The sequence below is a fragment of the Myodes glareolus genome, chromosome 18 (assembly GCF_982192425.1).
Source record: "Myodes glareolus chromosome 18, mMyoGla1.1, whole genome shotgun sequence".
Classification (NCBI taxonomy): domain Eukaryota; kingdom Metazoa; phylum Chordata; class Mammalia; order Rodentia; family Cricetidae; genus Myodes; species Myodes glareolus.
Window position 1 is genome coordinate 27,657,335 of NC_142043.1, and position 8,386 is coordinate 27,665,720.

An 8,386-nucleotide genomic window follows, 5' to 3' on the forward strand; every position below is an offset into this window, starting at 1 on the left:
ATGAGTAAGTAGGGATCTTTATGTCAAACAGGAATACTTACTTATATGATAAAGCAAAAATGTGTGGCTGGTAGGGAAACTAAGTTTGTTAAGTGCTTACCTAGCATGCACAAAGGTTTGGTTGTTACTCCTAGCACTTAAGGAACTATGTGTGGCGATGCACATTTGTAATCCTAGCACTCTAGAGAGGAAGGAAGAAGTAGGTATCTAAAAATTATTCTTGCTTATAGAAAAAGCTGGAGACCATCATGGGCTCCAAGACGTGATATGACAACAAAAACAGTAACACACTTATAGGCAAACCAAAATCAGAAAACCAAAATTTAGAGGATAGAAATTCTGACAGAGGATTGTTAAGTGAACAGGAGATTGGCTTGCAAAATGCATGTGTTCAACATGGGCCTCCAGGGTGGGTACAGCAGAGGTCATGCCTTGACTGTGAATTTGCAGGTTCGACTAGCCAAGCAAGATACAAATGCAGATCTGTTCCACATTGGAACAGTTGGGTTCCAATTGGCTGGTCCTCTCTACATACCCTTTTTATTGAATGTCCTTTTTTTCCCATACTAAGTTATCTTAGTAGCCACCTTTCACAGCCATTGTACTAATGCCTTTTCCTTTCTGCTACTAAGTTCTAGTCTTGAGTAGTCTGCTTGTGGATAGAGGTATTACACCAGTTTATTAGACAAAAGAAATGTGAATATACAGATGTGTCAGATTAGAAACCCCTGTTTCAGGTATAGGCAAGATGACCTAGGTGATAAAAGTACTTGCTGAACTCTTCTAACAACCTGAGTTCAATCTTGGGGACCAGAAGTGGAATGACTTCCAAAAATTGTCCTCTGGTTTCCATATGCATACTGTGTCACTGACATTCCTTTGTATCAGTGCACATGTATGTGTGCGCTTGCACACACACACACACACACACACACACACACAGATAAATTAATTTTAACATAATTATTATTGTAAGCCTCAATTGCATGTGTGAAAGAATGGTGATAAAATGGTAACATGTTTGAAAACATAGAAAGGTATTGCAATGTGATCTGTGAGTCGAAAATACTTGCAAAACCCCTATGTGAATAGAGAATCATCTAAGTCCAGGTGAATCTTTAAGAGAGAATTTTAACTGTGTTTTAACCACAGATCTGGAAGTGGTGAGTCACTGATCCAGGGAACTTCACTGCCTGACTTTGGTGAGTTGTCTTCAGGTTATGGATGAGCATTCTGTTACTGATTCTTCCACTGCAGAAAGAGAGTCAGAGTGCTTTTGGCTCTCTTTGGAATGACATTAAAAGGGACAGAATTCTCACGTCTTAACTACCTCCCAAAGCTACCATCCGCTTTCATGAGCACTTTAGTGGTGAACATTTAACAGGAGAGATGTTAGCAGAGATGCAAATATTCATCCCATAACAGTATCTTGCAATTGACAATCATTTTTAATACACGCAGATATTTTTAAAAGTTGCAAACCTTTAATCACATATGTACTTTCATTAATTCAATACCATTCCTAAATACATCATTAAATTCTCAAAACATATGTCTACAAATGCATGTTTTAGTCTATGGAGAAAGCCCCTTGTATCACTTCTATACCATTTTTTTATACTTATTTAAGTTTGTCATAGAACTAAACATTTTGGCACATCCATATACACATACAACATACACATGCATGTATGTGTGTTTGTTATATGTGTATAAAAATGTATATTATATATTATGTACCCTCTGCACTTTTATTGTGAATACTGATATATCTAAGTTGTTTCCCATTACTGATTTCTTTCAGAGTATATTATAATCTTGCAGACAAAACTTTAAGCAAAGAAATTAAAGATGTCAGCTCCTCTCTTGGGGAGGCTATAACTAGAGATTCTATTTTATATTTTCTAATGATTCTTGTCTTAATTACTTAGTATGATCAGGACACAACAGAATCAAAACCTTGTGCCATTGTCCTTGGCTTCTCAGTCACCCTTCATTGACAGTCACATTCAGAGAGTACGGTTTGATCACATGCTCCATCAGTTCCAGTCCAGTTGGCCTTGGTGAGCTCCCATTACATCAGTCCCACCTTCTCAGTGGGTGGACACCCCCCTCACGGTCCTGACTTTCTTGCTCATGTTCTTCCTCCTTCTGCTCCTCATTTGGACCTTGGGAGCTCAGTCCAGTGCTCCAATGTGGGTCTCTGTCTCTATCTCCATCCATCGCCAGATGAAGGTTCTATGGTGATATGCAAGATATTCATCAGTGTGGCTATAGGATAGGCACCCTCTCCTCAGCTGCCCAAGGAACAAGCTGGGGACATCTCCTTGGACCTTGGACTTGGCTTTTTGGGAGCCTGGTTTGTTTGGAAGCTCACCATTCATAGACCTGGATGGAGCAGGGAGGACCTTGGACTTCCCACGGGGTAGTAAACCCTGACTGCTCTTAGGACTGGAGAGGGAGGAGAAGGTGGGGAGGGGGAGGAAAAAGGGAGGTGGGGAGGAAGTGGAAATTTTTAATAAATAAATAAATTTTAAAAAGAATAATAAATCATTCTGCTATACTTAAATCATGTGGGTTTGGATGAGTAGAGTTCACTTTGTTACTCAAGCCTAGTTAATTTGAGTCAAGTTTTGACTTAAAGAAAACTTGTAGAAATATTTACTATTACTGGAAACTTCTTGTTTCTAAAAAGAAGTTATTTTTTTTTATGAAAGAGGGCCTCATGAAATCCTACCCTAATCTGAGAAAGAATTGGCAGTTGATAGCCACTAACTCAGGGCCAGTCAGAGAGTCACCAAACAACCAGACACTGAGTAAGCAATGAAAGTGGACATACAGAATGAAAGAAAGGTAAAAACACCCTGAAACAAAATGTAGATAAAGAGAAACAGGTTAATTATGTTATGAAAGCTAGTGAGACAAGCATAAGCCATGGTTGAGCATTTAAAACTATCATTTGTGTCTTTATTTGGGGGCTGGTTGGAGGCCTAAAAAAAGCCTGCAAAAGAATTATATTTTTAAACCTTTTCTTAGTCATAAATTTGATTAAGTAAATTATCACATATGGGGGATTAGGAAGGAAAAATTAAAAAGTGTGTATGTTGATATAGGAGGACTATACTCAAGTTCCATGGTACATTTATATGAAAAATATGTATTGATGTATATCTCTCTTTGGCCATTGGAAAACTCCTACACATAGTAAGCCAGCCATACATAGGTATTCAGAATCTAAAGAACAGCGAAAATACTTGTTGTAAAGTATTGCTGGAACCAACTGTTTATTTAACAGCCAATTACATGGTATCATGAATAAACTTAACTGTTCAGTGTTAAATGCTTCCTCTTCAACAGAATAACAATTTATTTTAAGTGTGTGTTTATATCCCAAGCACAAGTTCCCCTCTTACCTCCCTGCCTACCCCGCACCATCTGACCCCCAAAACAAGTTGTTAAAAAATATGTTTTTTCTCTAAATAGAACTACATCCCTTTCTCCCTACCTTTCTAGGCCCCTGATCTTCTTAGATACCCTATTTTAAGCTACTTCTGTGATCCCCTCTCTCAAATAGAGGCTCTTTTTTAAAGTGATTATTGTATGCATGTATTGTGTATGCTGTCGTAGGTCAGTAAGTGAGAATTGTGTATGTGTGTATGTGTGTGTGTGCACAAATACATAAGTAGAACCTGATGTATCTGCCTTTGCTGTTTTTATGTGTATGAATGGTATAAGAACTGAGCACTCTGAAACAGACAATGAATAATGTGCTCATTGCTGGAAGAGATTGATTCTCATAGAAGGAGAAGGAAGCATGAGAGTACTAAGCAGGAATAAGAAGTTTGAAAACAAATCTAAATATGCCTTTTAATGTAGGATAAATGGACTAGATTGTGTTTTCTTGTGAAAGATTTCTGAATCACACTTATATGGGGTGAGCTAAATATTAAGCAAATACTTTACTATTTATTGTTTACAGAAAATTGAATGGAGACTCACATGGAATCGTACAGTTCATATTTTCACGATAAGTATCAGGAGTATAATTACAGATAAAAGGAGGAACAGAACCTAGACACTAAAATACTATTGTGTTTCAGGAAGGAAAATTGAAGAAAAACAATTAAAAGTAAAGAAAGAATACACACATACAGAACTTAAAATGAACCCTGTATTAGGCTATTCCTCTAAGTAGGTCTTTGTAAACAATTCTGGAAATCCTGAGCTAGGTTATTGTATTCTGCAATTGCAATCAGCAATGGCATGTGATTATTTCAAAACCTCAATGCCTTTTTAGTTTCCATATTCCATTATTTTGATAAATGAAGAAAATATTTTCAAAAGCACTGTTACAGTTTACTGACTGGGCATACTTATAAATCTTGATGTAAATTTATCGAACTAGAAATGATGGGTGTCCCACAGTAATGAAGCAAAATTACTTCTTAAAATAAGTTTGTGAACATGATCACATCACAGTATTGACATGTGGTCAATTCTTAGGACTCATTTACTATTGTACTTTGTTAGTTGCAGAGAACATCAACGTTTTTAAAATATAATTTAGAATGTGTAAAATATTACATACACACACACACACAAAAAAAAAAGACCCAGTTAAGATCCTGTCCTGTGTCATTCAGATTTGGCAACAAGTAAATCAATTTATTTTGCTTCCAAATACTATAATGAGATTCAGCATTTTCTAGGCCATTTAAAATTTGAATTGTGTAATTCATAACAGTTTTTTCTGAATAAATAGTATTTTGCTTTACTCATTCACCTTTGTAACATGATTTGACTGTTGTTTCACTGAGATTTCCCCATAATTCAAGTTATACGGACATAAATTCTGTGTTTTATTCTGTTGGCTAAACAATTTATCTCGGGCTTTACTGTGACTTTATATATTACTAGCATATATCGCACTAGATCTCAATTTTCTACGTAGAAATCTGCCTTTATCCTGCTTTCAGTTGATACCTCAACCTTTTATTGCAATTCATAGTGTGACCGAGTGGATTTCAGCTACACCCCGGTGAGGAGCCTGAGAAAATGTAAAGCTTAGTTTTCCTTATTTCTCCTCCTCTTTATTGTATACAGTCGAGGCACACAGAACTCCTGGGCTTGATGAGGTCCACTGAGACATTCATGAGGACAGATCAGTCAGTGTAATAAAAACAGAGAAAAACACCGTATTTCATGTTTCTCAGCATACTAGCAATTGTTTCTTTCTCTACTGGGGAATCTTAATATCCTTGCCTTCAAAGCATTGAAGGAGTTCTTTTTGAGTCTACACTTTTTACTTCTTTGCCAAGACCCAAATTCCCAGTAACAATGGGCGAGGCCCACCCTACATGTGTTTTCCACACTTTCATCTGGATGAGGCTATTCGATTCCACAGTGAAGTCTTTAGCTTTTTTAAAAACAATGCATAATATCTATTATATTGTAAATACTGAGTAAATAATAATGAACAAATGATGACAAGATAAATGTCTGAAAATGTAAGGTTCAGGTTGATTATTGGGTCATTATATGAACAATGTTGGTTTCAATAAGTTAAGTAAATCAGACATTTACATTGATAGCTAACTAGTAAAAAGAATGGATACCTTAGGCACAAGAATTGTACAATAGCTTACTTAGACCTCTTAAAAGAACTCAGAAATATTGTCAGAATTTAAATACCCAAGCATGATGAAATTTGTTTCTCATAAAGAATATCAAGTAGAAAATTCAGATTTAGCAAATGGATTATTCAGTGTATTTATGAAGTATTTCATTTAAGATGACTGCTTTGATCTGGATGTGTTGCTTTGGATTGCATCCTGAAAATATATTGTACAATCAACTCAGTGAAAAAATTAAGTCTCCTCAAATGAAACTTCACTTGGATCAAGGACCTTAAATTTGATCAAAAAACATAGCTTTTTGAATACTTGATATTTTAAAATTATCTTTAATTTAACTGATATGGGCTGGGTAAGGAAATAAAAAAAATAATCTGAAGTTTGACATCTGCTTGCTCATCATCTGCCTCTCAGGTTCTTTATTAGTTATGTAATTAAGCCACCAACATAAGGTGAACACATAAAGAACTCTGTTCCACCTACTATAATGCAGCAGACTTGGCATCGTTATAAGAATTGTGATCTAATGGAAAAGCTCAGACATGAAGCTAAAGAAGTTCGATGCCTTTTTATGTGTTTCATTAATCTATAATTCAATAAATATTACTGATTATATCCAAGGCTTTCATTCATTATGAATGGAAAAAACATGTGAGGAGAGTTGTGCAATTACACAGATATGAACTTACGCAAAGATAAACACACACTGTAATAACAGTATTAAATGAGGCTTCACAGCTTGCATGGTAAGTTGCAGAACTGCATGCCTAACAGCAACTTATTTTTGCTTTCTCCTTTTGATTTTCATTATCCTGCAGTTGCACATCAAGTGCCTGACAGAAGGTGTTGGAAGGGCTGCACTTCAGAGAGAATTGGATCAATAGTTGGTACATGAATATTGTCTATCTTTCAGGATTTACATTTTTGTTTATGTTATCCTTTTTCCCAATGAATATAGTTACATTGAGCTTTACAGTTTTTAGAATACTTATTCATAAAGAAAATATATCTCTCTGTGTTATTATGCTTTGCAAACACTAGTTTCATATCATTTTGGTAACTAGTTATGCAACATATACTTGTCACACAGAAGCACTGTTTTAATGACTGTATACCTATCTATAGTTTATACTCAGGGATCTGCTGAAATGATATTTAGTGTTTTATTTTGTTAGGTTCCAGTGATTCTTCTTAAAGAAGAATTACATTTTTCCTACATATCTGAATTTTCAAAGGCTTTTTGGAAAAACCATATTGTGGGTAGGAACACAATTATTAGTATTGCACAGATGAAAAGCCAAAACAAATATCAAAGATAAAAGCTGTATTTATTATTATTATTATTATTATTATTATTATTATTATTATTATTATTATTTTAGATTTTCAAGTCAGGCCTTCTCTGTGTAACCATCCTGACTGTCCTGAACTCACTTTGCAGACCAGGCTGGCCTTGAACTCACAGAAATCTGCCTGCCTCTGCCTTCTGAGTGCTGTGATTAAAGACATGCACCACCACCACCTGGAAAAAGCTGTATATATGAATGTTCAGAGGCCTTTTATGGGCAATCACTAATTCATTCTTTGCAAGTTAGAATTCATAACATTTCACTGATGAAAAACCAAAAGCAAAATGTCAAAAATGAAAGCAGACAAAGAAATACATGTTCAGTTGCTCATCAGAATTCCTGGACACATTGGAATTTTTAACTTTATAATTTTCTTATTGAAATTGTCTAAATAGACCAAGGATACAAGCCCAGATTCATATACCTAGCAAATCTCTCATGGATGGAAAAAAGATAATCCATGGCAAAGCCAGATTAAAGCAATAACTATCAAAAAAAAATCCAGCCTCACAGAAAGTACTAGAAGAAAAATTACAAACCAAGGAAATTAGTTGCACCCATGAAAACATAGGCAACAAATAACCACACACCAGCAAACCCCAAAGATGGGAAACTCACAAACACTGTCATTGAAAAAAATAACAGGAATCAACAAGAACTTGTCATTAATATCTCTTAATATCAATATACTCAATTCATCTATAAAAAGACACAGGCTACCGGAATGATACCAAAACAGGATCCATCCTTCTGCTGCATACAAGAAACATACCTCATCCTGAAAGATAGAGTAAAGAACTGGGGAAATATTTTTCCATCAAATATGTCTAAGAAGCATATTCTAATGTAGCTATCCTAATATCTAATAATAGACTTTAAACTGAAATCAATGAAAACAATGGAGGAGGACACTTCTTACTCATCGCAGAAAGAAAAATCCATCAACATTAAATCTCAATTTTGAAACTTGTGACCCAAATACAAAAACACCCACATATGTATAAGAAACATTACTAAAGCTTAAATTGTACATCACACCCCACACACTAATAGTAGGAGACTTCAACTCTCCATTCGCACCAGTGGACAGGTCTGCCAGATAGAAACCCAAAAGAGAAATAAAGGATCTAAGAGATATCATGACTCAAATGGATTTTACAGGTATCTATAGAATAATTCATTCAAACAAAAGAATATACCCTCTCAGTACCTCATGGAACATTCTCTAAAATTGACCACATACTCAGTAACAAAGCAGACCTTAACAGATTAAAAAGAAATTGGAGTAACTCCCTATATCTTATTGGACTTCTGTGGCTTAAAGTAAGAAGTCAACAACAACACTAATTGCAGAAAGCCTACAAACTCATGGAAACTGAAAATGCTCAATTGGATCATCTCTGG